Here is a 19,076-nt window from a genome sequence, read left to right as displayed (position 1 = left end):
ATGCTAGTCTTCTAACCATGGGTGACAGTCCAATGTGTTTATTTATTCCATAGCATTCCTTGGGCTTCCCTAGTGGCCCCTGAAATGCAGGAGACAGAGTTTGATCCCTGGGTGGAAAAGATCCCTTGGAGAAGGAAATAGCAACACACACCAGTATTCTTGCCTGGAAAATCCCATGGACAGAGGAGCCTGGTGGGTTACGGTCCACGGGGCCACTGAAGAGTTGGACACAGCTGAAGCTACTAACACTTTCACTTTCACTTTCACTTTCATTCCTTGTGCTAAACCTGGCTCTTGAATACAGCAGAAGGGAAGATCTGTCTCTAAGGAGTTTATGAGTTTGAGCAAACTCCAGGATATAGTGAAGGACAGGGTAACCAGCGTACTGCAGTCCATGGGGTTGCAAAGAGTTGGACACGACTTAGTGACTGAACAATAAAAGGGGTTTATTGTCAAAAAAGAAAACATAGCTCAAAGTACTTCCTAGACTTTAAGACCTTGAGAGAGTCTTTGTCATGTGAAAAAGAGTTGGTGAGTTGTTCCCATCTTAGAAAGTAGGAAAGAGACTAAGGTGGACCCTCGTTTGCTAACCACATTGCTAGAGAAGCTGATGGAAAAGAAAACTATTTTTAGGACTTTATCCTCTAGAGTTCTGCTTATGAAACAATAACCTTGGACTCAAAGTGTATTTTTAAAAATTAAGAAAAAGTACTTTCTCTGCATCACTATATCCTTAGCACTTGGTTGTACAGGATGTTAAGAATTTGGCCTTGCCAAAAATACTTTGTTCTAAACTTCTTAGCCTAAAAATATTTCTTCACTTTGGATTTGTAATAGCCTTTGGCTTTCAATTGTTTCTAAATGACTAACCAAGTTGATATTTTTGTGAGCAATCTTGGACCTTAAGAAATTATACCCCTTCCCTTTTTTTGTCTTCTCAGATTTTAACTCCAGAATTCGAATCCCTTACATAAAAAAGAGCTTGAAAAATACTTTTTAAAAACATATTAATTTTAGTCAACAAATCAGTGACATGCCAAGCCATATTGAAGCCTGAGGCAAAAGGAAAAAGCAGTGATACAGCTTCTGTCTTTCCTTAACGTTTTGAAATTTTATTCCTCATGGATTTTTTTGCACTAATTGTGATTTTTGAAAATACTGCATAAGAATATTATTTATGTTGATGACTAGAGTTTTTCTTTTGGTAGTCTCTTAAATTTCACTTCAAAGGCAACTGCCTTACTTGCTTCATTCTAGTCCTAACCCTGCACAAATCCAAATATTTTAAAGATATCTTTCTTTCACTGAAAATATTGTGCAAAATAAAGCTTCAAAGATAAATCTATTTTGGCATTCTTTTCCTTCATGAGTCCATTCCTAGCTTTGCAATAAACATAAAACTTTGTGGAATACTTGTTTTCATCTGATGGTCCCCAGTGACTGAAGTGTGCCAGGAGGAAAGAGTGACCTGCATTTGGGTGATAACTGATGGTCACTGCTTCACAGTGCATGGGGGAGACCCAGGAAACTGGCTTCAAGTCCTGGGAATTTCTTCTTTTTGCCCTTCAGTGTCCATTTTCAAATAGATGTAAACTACAGTCCTGGTAAGAACATCTGCCAACTCTCCCTTCAGTGATCTAGCTCAGCATTTCTATACAAATGAATCTACAGTGCTTAGAAGAAGAGGCAGCAAGCCTTTCTAACCAAAATCTAAAGCTACACCCTCCAGTCAATTTCTCAGTAACTAAACTGATAATTTTATCTTCATTCTATCTAACTATGTCTTTATTCTCAACTGGTTCTAAACATGAGATGAAAAGAAAGGGTGCTTTTTATTGACCTTAATCCCAAAATTTCCTCCTTACCTTTTGTTATTTAAGTCTAGTCCTTTTAAAATATCTTTTGTTTCTAAGGACTTCTAACTCTAATAATAAATTTTGAAGTCCTATCTGGTTTCCCCATACCTTACTCAGAATTTTGATGACTTTCCAAATGGAGAATTTTAACATGAAGGAAACATTTTATTTTAAATTAAAATGAAGTTTGAACAAAAATGAATATTTTAAACCCAAACTGACTCGATTATCTTTTCATTTTGCATATTAACTGACAAAATGCATGTCTGTTTCATAGTTGCTCTTTTTGCAAAACATATACATTCTGCTTTGCTATTTCACATTACTCAAATCCATTTTTCTGCTTTTATAAAATCATTATAATTACACAGTCATCATTCTGTTATATGCTTAATTTACCAAATCAAAATCATATCCCATCTTAAACATTTAGATATTTTTCTAATTTCTTCTTCTAGGGAAGACAATCGAAGGAAGCTCATCATAAATAGAAAATATATTTCTATTTAATTTTTTTCTTCATCTACATTGCTTGAAGTAGAGTTGTTGACATGACTGAAGCGACTTAGCATGCACACCGCACACAGGGTTGTTAGGTTAAAGGTATAAATACATTTATGGTTGTAGTTAGCTATTCAAGCATCTTTTTCCATATTTTTCTTTTTAAAAAGAAAAATCACATTTCTAAAGATGATAATAGAGTGGCATGGTAATTTATATTTGACCTTTCTTCCTGAAATTTCAAAATAGTTTAAATATTTTAACTGGAGCTCCTTTGATCGAATTAGTGTCCTATAAGAAGAAGAAGAAACCAGAGCTCTCTCTTTCCATCATGTAATGATACAGAAAGAAGGCAGCTATCTGAAAGCCAGGAAGAAAGTTTTCACCAAGTCAACCATGAGCCACCTAATCTATGGTATGTTGTTATAGCAGCCTGAGCTAGCTATCAAAACATGATTCGAGTTTTTCCTTTCTTCCAGTGGCAGACATGTATGACAGCTAGTGTTTTATAACAGTCATTTGGAATATGTTTTATTTGCTTAAAATAACTCAATTACTTGTATGTGGTCAGGGCTTTATGTTTTTTATTTTAAATCTATCCTTGAAGATGTCCAGTACAAAAACCCATAGAAATGTTCAGATTTCACTGGCACCATTTTAGACTCATCTGCAAAAAGAATGGAAAACATAAAAGTTAAATAATTACCTGTATAATTAAAGTCCCATATCATTTTTTTTGATTAGTATATCATTGTTTTGAATAATTGAATTTTAGCCTTTTTATTTTAAGGTCTACTTAGCTCTATGGTAGAGATTGGAACTTTAATATTAAGAAGATAAAATAAGCCTACACCCTTTGTCACTAAGCCTGATTATGATAGTTATTAACTTTGACAACAGTATGTTTACATTACCACAATAAACTTAGATCTAAAATTAGAAAAATGATTTGCAAATTATATGAGAGCAGAATAAATTGGGAATAAAATTCAAGCACAGTCAGCTTTCCTTTTGTTTTCTGAAACCAATTTCATTGTGTGTTTGGGAAGGGGGAGCTCCCGCATACCAGTAAACAATTCTCAGACAGAATGTCCAAGAATTCAACTCAGTTCTGGCACTATTCACCCAGAAATAGCATCAGATTCCACAGGTTAAGGGCTCAGTCCTATAAGACTATCCCCTGTCCCCCTACATACTTCAAAGGCCAGTTTCAAGCCCAGACTGCTGTCTTTCTGATCAACCAGCTGCAGATTGAAGGTTCCAACTACCCCACCTTGGATTTCAGATGCCAATGGAAAGTCCAGGTTGATACCTGTACTTTTAACTGTGTGCATGAGTGTGAAGTTGCTTCAGTCATGTCTGACTCTTTGTGACCCTGTGGACTGTAGCCCCCCAGGCTCCTCTGTCCATGGGATTCTCCAGACAAGACTACAGGAGTGAGCTGTCATGCCCTCCTCCAGGGGATCTTCCTGACACAGAGATTGAACCCAGGTCTGCTACATTGCAGGCAGATTCTTTTACCATTTAAGCCACCAACTGACTATCTCTAAAACAGAGGTTCCCTTGACCCCCTTTTCTGATTTGATTAACTTGCTAGAGCAGCTTACAGAACTCAGAGAAACAATTTACTTGCTAGATTACCAGCTTATTATAAAAAGATAATACTTAGGAGCAGTCAGGGATTCTCAAGTGGCACAGTGGTAAAGAATCCATCTGCCAAAGCAGGAGGCACAATAGACGCGGGTGCTATTCCTGGGTTGGGAAGATTCCTTGGAGTAGAAAATGGCAACCCACTCCAGTATTCTTGCTTGGAAAATTCCATGGCCAGAGAAGCCTGGTGGGCTACAGTCCATGGGGTTGCAAAGAGTCAGAATTGACTGAGCACACACACACATCCAGGCGGAAGAGATGCATATGGAAGGTAAGTGGGAAGGAGCGACGCAGAACTTCTATGCCCTCAAAAGGCAGATCACTCTCCCCAAATCTCCTCGTGTTCACCTACCCAGAAGTTCTCTGAATCCAATCCCTCTGGGTTTTCATGGAGGTTTTATTATATAGGCATAACTGATTAAATGGTCTTTGGCAACTGATTCAACCTCCAGTTCCTCTTCTCTTTTCAGGAGTGCGGGGTGAGACTGAAAGTTTCAATTCTCTAGTCTTGTGGCAACCAGCCCCCATCCCTAGGTAGAGTCTGAAGTTGCCTTATTAACACAACAAAAGACATCTTGCTCACTCTCAACCCTTAGGAAATTACAAAGATTTGGGGAACTTAGGGTCAGGAATCATGATGAAGTCCAGATACATAGGAGAAGTATATTTTGGTTATCTGAATTAAAAAAAATATATTTCTTCTACATCACAGTATCACAAGCTTTTAAAAGAAAAACAAAGCAGTATATAAAATATTATATGAAAGTGACAGTTGGAATTCTCCAGGCAAGAATACTGGAGTGGGTTTTCATTCCCTTCTCCAGGGAATCTTCCCGACCCAGGGATTGCAGTGCAGGCAGATTCTTTACCGTCTTAGCCACCAGGGAAGCCCAAAATATTATATAGCAGATAAAGTACCTAATGGGTACTTGGATCAGAAATAGGTATATCAATTTCAGAAGAGTTCACTCTTTTATTCTGTAATGAAGGCTTTTATTTACATAAAATATTTTTTGATGTATAAACATTCCACTTGACAATTATTTTTTCAGGAATATATTACTTGCCCTCTGTATTAGTCTGTGTCTTTTAAAGAAAATATTGATATTTCAAACAAGCCATCAGACACAAAAGAAATACAACAAGCAATTAGACACAAAAGAAATACAAGCAATTAGACACGAAAATGACAGAATGGCTGAAGCAGCAAAAGGAAGTATGTTAAGTAACCCAGATATTAGTAACTGTATAAAGCTGCTATCACTTTTAGAATGGAGGAAGAAAAATCACCCCGATTCATGATCACTGTGTAGTTGCGGGGCTGTAACTACAGACAGTGGAACCAGTTGAAGGAAACCAGGTGTTTATACTGCAATTGACATTGCAAGATCCCAAAGCTTGCAGCTATAGCTGCTGGATCCAGTGTCTAATGGCACTGTGCTCTAGGGGCATCTTAAATGCTTCCTGCCTTGATTACCTCCACAACAGAAACCTAGAGTCCATACTCCTGGGAGTGCTCAGCGCATAGCCTACAAGAGAAAAGCAAAAGAAATGTATCTTGTGTCCTTTGACTTTATAACTTTCCAAGACCTCTCATTGCAGGAACAGGAAGCCAGCTAGAAAGATGGTGGCAGTGGCTGGGAAATGTAGTTTCCAGGCTTAAGGTCCCCATGAGATGGAATAGAGCACAGACCAATGGAAATGGACAAAAGAAGAACAGATAAGTGATGTCACGCCCTACATAGTGTACAACTGGTAAAGATATTTTCTTCTCTAAGTACTTTAAAGATATGAGTTAAGATAATTATATCTGTCATAGGGCTTCCTAGGCAGTGCTAATGATAAAGAACTTGCTTGCCAGTGCAGGCGACGTCATGAGAGGTGGGTTCAATCCCTGGGTTGGGAAGATCCCCTGGAGGGGGAAATGGCAACCCACTCCAGTATTCCTGCCTGGGGAATCCCATGGACAGAGGGTCCTGGTGGGCTATAGTCCATGGGGTTGCAAAAGAGTCGGATATGAATAAAGTGATATGTCATATACCTGCAACATTATTTATAATTAGCATAATTATTTAATTCTTGTGCATTGAACATGATTTAATAGACAGTCTAGACTACATATATACATACAAATAATCTGTGATTAGAACTAGGGTCAAAGTCCTCTTACCTCCGGAAGCTGATGATTTCTTGACCTTCAAGGAACACAGATCCCAGTACGTGGTGGCTGTCTTATCCTGTTCTCATTACAGGGGCAGCTACTACAGTTTCAGGGTCTGCTTTGACCATGGCTCATCCACCATCTGCAATATGAATCCTACTTTCTGGAGTAAGACCATTTATTTGCAGTTTCAAGGGCTACCCTCACTTCTGCCCAAGTAATCACAAATTTGGCGTTCCCAGTACACCTCTGTTTTGATAACAGTCCAGAAAAACTCATAGAACTCAGGAAAATAATATACTTATGAGAAGAATTTTATTAGCACACACACACACACAAAAGGATGTAAATGAGAACCAAACAAAAGAAGAGGTACATAGGGTGAGGTCTGAGGGAGTTCCAAACAAGAAGCTTCCAGTGTCATCTCCAAGTGGAGTCAGGATGCATCACTGTCCCAGAACATCAACGTGTAGCAACATGCACAAAATATTGCCAATGAGATAGTTCCTAAAGCTTTGATGTCCAAAGTTCTCCTGGGATGTCATCACGTGAGCAAGACTGATTGAGTCAGAGGCTACGTCATTGAACTACACACTCTTTCCCCTCTGGAAGTCCAGTTGATATTACATGGCTCAAAGCCCCAACTCTCTAATGACATGGTCAGTCTCATTACCACAAACTATTTAGGCACTGTAAATAGCAAAATACTCTTATCACTCTGAAAATTCCAGGATACCTCTCAGGAACCAGGGGGAAAGACCAGCCAATTGTTTATTATACAGGGCTCAGTTCAGTTCAGTCGCTCAGTTGTGTTCAACTCTGTGACCCCATGGATGCAGCACGCCAGACTCTCCTGTCCATCACCCAGAACTTGCTCAGACTCATGTCCATCGAGTTGGTGATGCCATCCAACCATCTCATTCTCTGGTGTCCCCTTCTCCTCCTGCTTTCAGTCTTTCCCAGCATCGGGCTGTTTTCCAAGGAGTCAGGTCTTCGCATCAGGTGGCCAAAGTATTGGAGTTTCATCTTCAGCATCAGTCCTTCCAATGAATATTTAGGACTGATTTCCCTTAGGATGGACCGGTTGGATCTCCTTGCAGTCCAAGGGACTCAAGTCTTCTCCAACACCGCAGTACAAAAGCATCATTCTTTGGTGCTCACCCTTCTTTATGGTCCAATTCTCACATCCATACATGACTACTGGAAAATCCATATCTTTGATTAGAGGGAACTTTGTTGGCAAAGTAGTGTCTCTGCTTTTTAATATGCTGTCTAGGTTGGTCATAACTTTTCTTCCAAAGAACAAGCGTCTTTTAATTTCATGGCTGCAGTCACTATCTGCAGTGATTTTGGAAACCAAGAAAATAAAATCTGTTACTGTTTCCGTTGTTTCTCCATCTATTTGCCATGAAGTGATGGGACCAGATGCCATGGTTTTCAGTTTTGTAATGTTGAGTTTTAAGCCAGCTTTTTCACTCTCTTCTTTCACCTTCATCAGAGGTGCTTCAGTTCCTCTTCACTTTCTGCCATGAGGGTAGTGTCATCTGCATATCTGAGATTATTGATATCAGCTTGTGCTTCATCCAGCCCATCATTTGGCATGATGTATTCTGCATATAAGTTAAATAAGCAGGGTGGCAATATATAGCCTCGACGTACTCCTTACTCGATTTGGAACCAGTCCATTGTTCCATGTCTGGTTCTAGTTGTTGCTTCTTGACCTGCCTACAGACTTCTCAGAAGGCAGGTAAGGTGGTCTGGCATTCCCATCTCTTTAAGAATTTTCCAGTTTGTTGTGATCTACAAAGTCAAAGGCTTTAGTGTAGTCAATGAAGCAGAAGTAGATGTGTTTCTGGAATTCTCTTCCTTTTTCTATTTTCTGGTTCCTCTGCTTTCTCTAAAGCCAGCTTGAATATCTGGAAGTTCTTGGTTCACATACTGTTGAAACCTAGCTTGGAGAATTTTCAGCATTATTTACTAGTGTAATATACAGGACTAGTTTTATACAGCAATATATGTATATATATTATACATATAAGTACGTATATAATATTTATATAGGTAATATATATTATATACATATGCTTTATATAGCATTATAAAGTATAACATTACTTTGCTAGCATTTTATACAGGACTAGATTAAGCCAATCCTTAACAAGATGGCAGACTCTTAGAATCTTCTTTTGTGTCAGCAGATGAGATCTGAAATATTTCTGCCACAGAGCCAAACTGGCTTCCTGTCTCAGGGTTATTGGAGAAAGACTCTGCACCTCTGTGACTGCCAGTTTCAACCTGGACACACTCCATCTGCACCTAGGAGCAAAACTGCCTTTAACCCCGATAATTAAACTCTACTCAAGCATCCTATTATCTTGCCTTTGCCTGTCCAGTCAGATCTCTTGGAAAATGACTGCAGCATGAATTTAGACGGAGTACCTTAATCTCTTTTAAACAATATGATTTGGAGCTGTGGTTACTTTCTACTCAGTCAGTTCACCATTTAAGACCCAACAGAACATATGTAGGTTATGACAGAATAAAGAATTAGATTTCGCACGAAAATTTATCATTAATATAAGCTTGCCAGGTGTTTTTGAGAGAAGGAATTAACCAAAAAAATATTCCCTAGTGGTACTGAATAGAAAAGAATCTTTCAAAATAAATTACAAAGTAGAGTCAGATCTGAAGATTTTCTTTGGTTGTTACTTTTTTAATTCCTAAGAAAATTGTTAAGCTGTATAAAATGTAAAAATGATTGCTTCATTTGTTTTAGTAATCTTTTCAACTTTATGATTAGGTTGATTATAAAATTGTTAACCTGGCTTAATATTACCTACCATTGGCATAACATTTTAGAAATATAATAATGCCAAATGTAGAACTGAAAAATAGATTACCACTTCCTATCACCTTTGATAGAATAATGATAACTTAGATTTTTTCAGTGAAATTTTAACAGGGGGGCCTATAATCAAATTATTGATCAAAGTTGTTTAGTTCCCTCTAGTAATAACATGCATCTATACTTTGCCACAGCCTTGGGGTAGACAGTATGTACTTTCCTAACCCTCAGCTTTGTGGCTTGCTTTGGTCAAAGATGCCAGCTGATGGAAAATAAGCAGGAGGACTGAAATGTGCTTGTATCTGGACATGCCTTGTCTGCACCGCCTGTTACCATGAGAAGAACTGACCCTGGAGAGTTAGAGCAGTAGCAGCTTGGACCCCAGAATTATCACGTATGGAGCAGATCTGAGTCTGCTGCTGCTCCTGCTAAGTCGCTTCAGTCGTGTCCGACTCTGTGTGACCCCATAGAAGCAGCCCACCAGGCTCCACCGTCCCTGAGATTCTCCAGGCAAGAACACTGGAGTGGGTTGCCATTGCCTTCTCCAAGATCTGAGTCTAACCTGCAGCAAAGACTGAAAAACACCTGGACTCAATCCCCAGCATGGAAACAAGACCAGCTGAGCCCAGTCTAGTCAGTCAAGCCCTAGTTGACCTACAAACACATGAAAGAGAAGACATCATATTTTAAGCCACTGAATTTTGTGGAGTGACTTACTAAGTGGTATTATTGTGGCAATACTGGCTAATGCAGAAATTTATATCTGGAAGTGGGATGCTGCCATAATAGATAATTGAAATATATATATTTATATAAATGTATATTTATTATATTATTAAAATATTTTATTTTTATTTTATTAATATGTTTGAAATATTGTATTAATAGAAATATGATCTATATTATTAATATATTTATTTACATTATATTTATATATTTCATGCATTGGAGAAGGAAATGGCAACTCACTCCAGTGTTCTTGCCTGAAGAATCCCAGGGATGGTGGAGCCTGGTGGGCTGCCATCTGTGGGGTCGCACAGAGTCGGACATGACTGAAGCCACTTAGCAGCAGCTACACAGTATTATTGAGGCAATAGTTGACAGATATAGAATCTAAAACCTACATTAGTTTTAATCCAACATCCCTATGGTCTTCTTTCCATATATAAATATTGGCCAATCTCTGTGCTGAATGTTACAAGGATAAAAAAAAATTATTTATCTACAGAAATATTGACATTTGTGGACAAGCTTTATTTTCAGATGAAGTAATTTAAAATATTATATTTAATGAAAACTTGGTTAATATTTTTAAAATATCAGCCATTTCATTTACAAATATATATTTCATGTATATTTTAAAAGGGTCTAGCATCCTTATACAAGACATTTTAAATATTGAAAAGTTGATGAAAACTCTGAATAATTCAATGATTAAATTATGTTATACTTACTAGTTTTGCCTGTCAGTGAGAGATTAATAAATATTCTTCTGTTTATTTTAATTGCTGGAGAATGTATCTCTGACCAAATTAAGACATCCCGTAGCTGAACTGAACCAATATGGCCAGGGTGATTAATCTGGTTTAAATCACTCCTGGAGTCTTAATTCTAGGAAGAGACCTCATAAATTCTAGCACAGTACCAGCCAGCAAGGTTGCAGTGCCAGGGTTAATGTTTACGCCTGTGTCCTGGCTCAGTCTATTTATCCCCAAATGAAGACCAACTAAAACCAGTCCAAACATGAGATGGGCTGCCAGAGTCGATTTCCAGCATTATAGTAACCTGTACATATTTATTCAACTCCATTGTCTGACTAAGAAAGAGTATCTATTCCATAAAGGGCAAATCCCTGGCACACAATGATACCACAGAGCTGTAGTATAATGAGAATATGAACATGAACATTGCGTGGCCAAGAAGTTCACATCTCGCAGAAACAACAACAAAGTCCACACCTTGTGTTTACTTAGGGAAAATGTGTGCACCATCTCGGTCTGTTTTTTTACCCTCCCTTCCTTTGGTATCCTATCCATCCAGAAAGAAAGATGAAGGTGCAACATGGACATAAACCAGAACAGAAGGGAAAAACCCTCACCATTACAGGAATCATATAGTAAAATTCAAATCTCCATTGGGCCAAACATTCCAAGTATAGCATAAATATTTTAAAATATTTGCTCAGTGTATACTTTCAACCCTGGAGAAGGGCATGGCAAGCCACTCCAGTATTCTTGCCTGGAGAACTCCTTGGGCAGAGGAGCCTGTGGGGCTACAGTCTATGGAGTCGCAAAGAGTTGGACACGACTGAGCAACTTACACACACATACATTCAAACATATCCAAAAAATTCATCCAATAAAAATGATTTCTCTCCATAATGCAGGGCATAAAAAGCTGGTGCTCAGTGTCAACCTGGGGGGTGCGGAGGGGATGGAGGTGGGAGGGGGATTCAGGAGGGAGAGAATACATGTACGCCTATGGCTGATTCATAATGATGTATGGCAAAAACCATCACAACATTGTAAAGTAATTATCCTCCAATTAAAATAAATAAATTAATTAAAAAATGATTTCTTACTCTTCAGTGAGCTTTCCAGCCTGAGTCATGAGCCTGAGAGAGACATCTTAGCACATGCCAGAGATTTCTTTCTTTCTTTTGTAACTGGGAAAATAAGTCAGTTTCCACTGCTTAACTGGCCGATTGTTCCTTATGCCAAACCAGACATTGGGCTGCCTTTTCCTTGAAAATGCAAGCTTTCTTAGTAATAAGGACTTTAAAAAATTTTCCACAAAAAGAGGCTTATTATTTTTCTTAGCTTTTATTTTGTTTGCTAAAAAATGAAATATAAAGAAACATGCTATTTTTGTAATTTATTTATTTTAATTTTGGCTGTGCTGAGTCTTCAGTTGCTGAGTGGACTCTTCTCTAGTTGTGGCGAGTGGGGACTACTCTCTGGCTTCAGTGTCTAGTTTGGGTGTCTCATTGTGGTGGCTTCTCTTGTTGTGAAACACAGGTGCTCAGGCTTCAGTATTTGTGGCTCACAGGCTTAGTTTTTCCATGGCACGTGGGATCCTGGACCAGGGATAAAACCTATGCCTCCTGCACTGGCAGGCAAATTCTCTACCACTGAGCCACTAGAGAAGTCCAAGAAACATACCATGTTTAAAGCTTCAGTTTAATTTGTTGGGTGATGATGGAGCTAAAATATGTGCTGTCAATATGAAGTCAGGAAGCATTTCTATATCAAAGAGACTAGGTGCTTGTAAGATAGTAAACTGAATGGAATTTTGGAGTAAGATTTGATTCTGTAGGATTCTCTTCAAGGTTAAAAAAAAAAAAAAAAAAACCCTTGTTAATACCCTCCAGATCAATGGAAATATTAAAACCAAGATTATTGGCATTTATCAAATGCAATGAGACACACTGGCATCAGGGCTGAGGAATTATGGGCTACACTTGCCCTGGGAGTTCAAAGGCTACAGCAATAAGATTTTAGCATATTTCCCACAAACAGGGCAGTGGAATGAATGAATATTTAACCAGTGCGAAAGCATCATATTGTACCTCCTGTACTTGAGGACTGAACCTGTCAGCTCCTAAACTGTGTGCATTTTCAAACAGAGCAGTTTACCATCTGAAAACCATCACATCACCCCCACTGTTACAGCAAATTGCTTCATAAATGTTACGTTAATGGATAATGTTATACTTCCAACCATATTTGGCAAACAAGAATTATGCATTTCATGTATATTTTCTCATTGACCCAAGAGGGAAGAATGGAAACCACTGCTCACTTTTACAGACATACAAGAGTGGCTTTTTTTTTTTTTTTAAGTAAATAAATCCAGAGAGTTTATACTGCATTATTAGGAGAATCCAATGTCATCCCAAGAGAAACTGGTCAAGGTTTCTATGGTATTTCATATCTGCAAGACACAGCAGTATTTCCATCAGCTATTGATCAGTTCAGTTCAGTCGCTCAGTCATGTCCGACTCTTTGCGACCCCATGATTTGCAGCATGCCAGGCCTCCCTGTCCATCACCAACTCCCGGAGGTCACTCAGATTCACGTCCATCGAGTCAGTGATGCCATCCAGCCATCTCATCCTCTGTCGTCCCCTTCTCCTCCTGCCTCCAATCCCTCCCAGCGTCAAGGTCTTTTCCAGTGAGTCAATCCTTCGCATGAGGTGGCCAAAGTACTGGAGTTTCAGCTTTAGCTTCATTCCTTCCAAAGAAATCCCAGGGCTGATCTCCTTCAGAATAGACTGGTTGGATCTCCTTGCAGTCCAAGGGACTCTCAAGAGTCTTCTCCAACACCACAATTCAAAAGCATCAATTCTTTGGCACTCAGCCTTCACAGTCCAACTCTCACATCCATACATGACTACTGGAAAAACCATACTACCTCTAAAATTAAGACCAGGAACTCCACAGCTTAAGCAACGTTAGTGGGTTTGGAAATAACATTTGTTCACGTTCTTTATGTAATGTAATGGTTTTGGTAAATATAATATGTGAAATGAGCTCATTGTGGAATATGTTTCTACATAGCAGTAGCCAAGGTCAAGGGTTTGATGCCTGTTTTAGATTTCTCAAATTCCACTTCATTGGGTTGGAGTGCTCTGCTCCAGTTTGGCTCAGAGATGATATTTTCTCTGGACTGGAATTATAAAGAAAGCAATTTAAAATGCCTAAATAGCGCCTGAGCCATGTCATGGGTTTACCATCCAGCAGGGCATTCACACAAGGCACCACCTCACTTCCTAACTGCTTGACTGAAGGCCTCATTCCCTTCCCAGCTATTAATATTCATGGGAATTTGTATCAAAGGTTTCAGGCAGAATGAAAAGTAACATACTGGAATATCACAGAATAACTTGAAATTTCTAAGCCCCAACTTTCCCTGGAATGTCCTTTACAAAATGATGACTCAGTTGTGTTCAGTTCAGTTCATTTGCTCAGTTGTGTCCGAATCTTTGCAACCCCATGAACTGCATCACGCCAGTCTTCCCTGTCCATCACCAACTCCTGGAGTTCACCCAAACCCATGTCCATTGAGTCGGTGATGCCATCCAACCATCTCATCCTCTGTCGTCCCCTTCTCCTCCTGCCCTCAATCTTTCCCAGCATCAGAGTCTTTTCAAATGAGTCAGCTCTTCACATCAGGTGGCCAAAGAATTGGAGTTTCAGCTTCAAAATCAGTCCTACCAATGAGCACCCAGGCCTGATCTCCTTTAGAATGTACTGGTTGGATCTTCTTGCAGTCCAAGGGACTCTCAAGAGTCTTCTCCAGCCCCACAGTTGGAGTCGATTCTTCTGCGCTCAGCTTTCTTTATAGTCCAACACTCACATCCATAGATGACCACTGGAAAAACCATTGACTAGATGTTTATCAGTTGTGTTAATTTTTGGTTCAGTAAAAAATAAATAAATAAATAGAATTGTATGTCAGGAAGTCTGATACCAAAGGGCTTCCCAGGTGGCTCAGTGGTAAAGAATCTGCCTGCCAATGCAGGAGACATAGGTTTGATTCCTGGGTCAGGAAGATCCCCTGGAGAATGACAACCCACTATAGAATTCTTGCCTGGGAAATCCCATGGACAGAGGAGCCTAGCAGACTGCACTCCATAGGGTTGCAAAAGAGTCAGACATGACTGGGTGACTAAACAACAACAACAGACACCAGATCATTTGATAATTCAACCAATTTTTATATTTATGGATGTTCACTATATGCTTGTCACAGTGGTAATCACCAGAATACAGAAAAAGTTAAGTTTTTGTTCTTACAAAGTCGACAGTCTAGTAGAGGAACTAAACGGATACTTCATTTTGGCAAGTAAGAACTTTCCCAGTCTGCAAATGCTATCGGTAAAGTGGAAGGATTAAGGTAACTGATTTTTATGGCTGTGCATTTTATGATTTGGTGTTAAAAATATATCTCACAAGTCAAATATTTTCAAGATATGCAATGTACAGAGCACTGTACTTTGCTCTTTGCACGCATGTGGCCTTTTAATTCCCACAAGAGCACAATGAAGAACACCACTGCATGCTGCTGCAGGGAGCAGTAGGCACCAGAACAAGGCTGGCCAGTGGCAGACCCAGAACTGGGACTCCAGTCTGTCTACAACTGATACACAAACCACCTCAGAGTAAGAGTAAACAAATGGTCCATCAGGGATGTGATTAAAGTGGAATCGTAGCCTACTTCGATAGCCTACTTCAACTCTTTCTGACCCTGTAGACTGTGGCCTGCCGGGCTCTTCTGTCCATGGGATTCTCCAGGCAGGAATGCTGGAATGGATTGCCATGGCCTCCTCTAGGGGATCTTCCCCACCCAGGGATCAAACCCACATCTCTTACATCTCTTGCTTCGGCAGGCGGCTACTTTACCACTTGAAGAAGGAAATGGCAACCCACTCCAGTATTTTTGCCTGGAGAATTCCATGGATAGAGGAGCCTGGCAGGCTATAGTCCATGGGGTCGCAAAGAGTCAGACATGACTGAGTGACTATCACTCACATAGCCTACAAGATAAAAAGTCATGACACATTTTCGTGGTGAAACTGATATGCTGAGGGGAAGATCGAGCAGAGTCATTTCTAGATCACATCTGCTTAGAGATTAAGTACAGATATGCACTATCATAATTTATAATTTATATTTTTCTTATTAAATAGTAATCAAGAGAAGAAAAGAACGTGAGCTGGAATGTGGTGGCTGGAATGGGACTCATAAAACATGCTATTTGTCTGTATGCACTTACTGTTGGCTGGCTAGAGTAGAAACCATTTAACAGTCCACAGAGATCGCAGCATGGTGTCCTGGAAAGAGCTTGGCCCTGGGAACCCGACTCTTGCCAATGACTCTGCATGGCACTGGGAACTCATTTCCTTTAACTAGGATTCAGTGTTTCTATCTGTAAGATGAGTCCAATGGATCTGGTTCAGTTTTTAGCTTTTGTGACAGTTTCCAAAGGAATTAAGCTCCACGATGTTGATAGTCTGACTTTGAAGTAGAAAGCCCAATGTCTGCTAAACACATATACTGACTGATCTTTGGCCTTTGTTGGAAACTCTTTTCCTTTCTCTAGCCCTCATCTAAACACATGCATGTATACACCTTCTCCTTCTTCTCATCTTACTCCTCCTCCTCCTTCTTCCTCTTCTTTATCTCCATCCTTCCATCCCTTTCTCTGACTGTCGTCTACCTGACTAATCCCTAGTCATCTTTTTCAGACCTTAACTTGGAAATTACTGTTTGGGGAAGCTTTTACTGTCTCTCAAAGTCTTAGCTATGTGTCTACCTTTTGTTGCTGTTCAGTCGCTAAGTTGTGTCCTACTTTTTGTGACCCCATGGACTGCAGCATGCCAGGCCTCCCTATTCTTCACCATCTCCTGGAGTTTGCTCAAACTCATGTCCATTGAGTCAGTGAAAGCAACCAACCAACCATCTCATCCTCTGTCATCAACCACTTCCCCTCCTGCCTTCAGTCTTTCCCAGCACCAGGGTCTTTTCCAATGAACAGGCTCTTCTCATCAGGTGACCGAAGTATTGGAGCTTCATCTTCAACATCTGTCCTTCCAATGAATATCACGGTTGATTTCCTTTAGGATGGACTGGTTTGATCTCTTTGCTGTCCAAGGGACTCTAAGAGTCTTCTCTAGCACCATAGTTCGAAAGCATCAATGCTTGGTACTCAACCTTCTTTATGGTCCAACTCTCATATCTGTACATAACTACTGGAAAAAAACAGCTTTGACTATACAGACCTTTGCCAGCAAAGTGATGTCTGACTACCAATATCTATAAAATTATTGTGTACTTCCTTTGTCACTGAGTTGTTTTCAGGGTTAGAGTATATAATATGCACAGTGCTTGGATCTATGCTTAGCATATTAAAGTACTCAATAGCTAACATCATCATCACCACCATCATAATCCTTACTGAACTTATGGCACTCTTTTTTATTAGTCTCTTTCATCCTCTGTGTCATTTACTAAGTATTAGCTTTGAGAGGGCTGGGACCATAAAGTTTGGCTTACTATATCATCAGCAACTTAGCACTGTGAGTGACAAGAGTAGGTAAATGTATCCTAGTTACTTGATGCTAAATAACACATAGCAATTTACATAAGGATCATTCATGCAACAAAGCAAGTTGAGTCTTTAAGCATATTCTAGTGGAACAGACAATGCTATTTAAAATAATGTGATCTTACGAGGGCAGGAATAAAGCTTTGAATTAAGTTTTATGGAGGACATAGAAAAAGAAGTAACTGATCTTGCCTGGGGGATGAAGTACACTTGAGCTGAGCTCTGAAGAACCAGAGTGATCTAATACAGTAGAGATGCGAGGGAGGAATTATGTCATATATGAAAAAAAATGGTACAAATAAAAAGATAAGGTGGGAAACTGCATAGTGGATTTGTACCATTGACTTATTAGATCCTCAGGACAGTGCAGCTCAGGTAGGGAAGAGGTTTATTAGAGAGTAAAGAGAGATGAGAATGGGAAGAAGGTTAAGACTTTAAATGTCTTAAATTTTATGCTGTTATATGGTGATATGATGCTTTCAAAAAGCTTTTTCTCAACTCTTAGTCACTGCTCAACCCCTGCAATCTGTAATCTTGCATCTTATCAAAAAGCTTTCACCTAAATATTCACCTAAATACTAAGCATTCACCTAAATATTCAATTGGATCCTGTTTTGACTTTCCCTCTAACATTTCCTCTTCTCCACCTTCCACCCTTGTCCAATCTATGACAGATCCTGTTAATTTTACTTCCAGAACTGCTCTCAAATGCAAAGCATCATATCCATTCTTTCTGCCACTAACTAAATTCAGATTATTAAAATATTTTCTACCTGATTTCCTACTCACATTGTGGCCAGTCACTTCTGAAACACTGAACATTGATCTGCTCCATTAAGCTTCTATTTTAAACTTATTTAATTTGCCAGAACCACTATTAATTCTAAGTTTAATATTTTGCGTGTTCATTTTGGCAGCACGTACACTAAAGTTGGAATGATACATAGGAGATTACCATGGCCCCTGTGCAAGGATGATGCAAACTTGTGAAACACTAAAAGAATAACAATTACATTCTGTGAGAAGAAACGACTTTAGCAATGTCTACATGTTAAAAGACTCTGTATTTTCTTTTTATATGACTCTAATTATTAAGAGGTTAATTAGTGAGGTCATAAGCAGTGGCTAAATTATCTTAGATCTGGTGAATAAAATTAACCTTCTATGAAAAACATTTTAAAGGTTTGCATGAACAATGTAGAAAAAATATCCTTACAAATAAAGTTTTCTATAAAAAAGTTACAAGTCTCCAGGTTACAAACCAGTATTCCTTTAATCTATTTATACAATCTATTTATTATTACAGAAAGCTCTTTTCTTAAAAGACACAACTTGGAAATTCTCTTTCTGATAAGATCCAAAATAAATATCAATTATTTTCTTAGAGGTTGCAAAATCATGCTTTTCTCATTTATCATTACATTGACATATTTCAGTGAGAATTCTTCGTAGAGAACTTTTCTTCATTAGCTAGGACTCTTTGGTCATCTTCAATTTAGCTCATAAAGGGGAAGCAAGACAAGTTTTTTATTCTTAGCCTTTTGCTTTTACATAAAGAGGTTAATGAATTAAATTTTGTTTTGTTGGTTCTCTCTCATACCTTATGAACTTTTGGATTTTTACATAATGAAAGTTTCAGTAGCTTTCATTATTCTTATTGATGTTCAAATGTCACTGTCCTTAGCTACTCATATCTTCTTCATTTTAGTGTCTATTTATGGCCTTTCAATATAACTCACATTCTTTGATGGCCTGTATTTTGGCTACTTGTGCAGACTCAGAACAACAAATAACAGATTCTGGACCCAGACTGACCAAGTTCTGTATACTTGATCTCCACCTATCAAGCTGTGTATTCCTGAGTATCAGTTTACCTTTCTGTGCCTTGGTAACCTTGTCATTCAATGGCAATATTAATAATATAATATGAATAACATAAAAATATAATATAAAAC

At 38.8% G+C, this 19,076-nt stretch overlaps 1 non-coding gene across 1 annotated transcript; it reads left to right on the top strand.

Annotated features, from left to right (window-relative positions):
* The first annotated feature begins 18,022 nt into the window (after positions 1 to 18,022).
* LOC138082518 (U6 spliceosomal RNA) lies at positions 18,023 to 18,127 on the top strand. Its single transcript, XR_011145143.1, has one exon. It is a non-coding gene; the product is annotated as a U6 spliceosomal RNA (small nuclear RNA).
* The last annotated feature ends 949 nt before the right edge of the window (positions 18,128 to 19,076 follow it).

Source organism: Capricornis sumatraensis, chromosome 7 (genome assembly GCF_032405125.1).
Source record: "Capricornis sumatraensis isolate serow.1 chromosome 7, serow.2, whole genome shotgun sequence".
Taxonomy (NCBI): Eukaryota; Metazoa; Chordata; class Mammalia; order Artiodactyla; family Bovidae; genus Capricornis; species Capricornis sumatraensis.
This window is presented reverse-complemented; position numbering and strand designations above follow the sequence as displayed.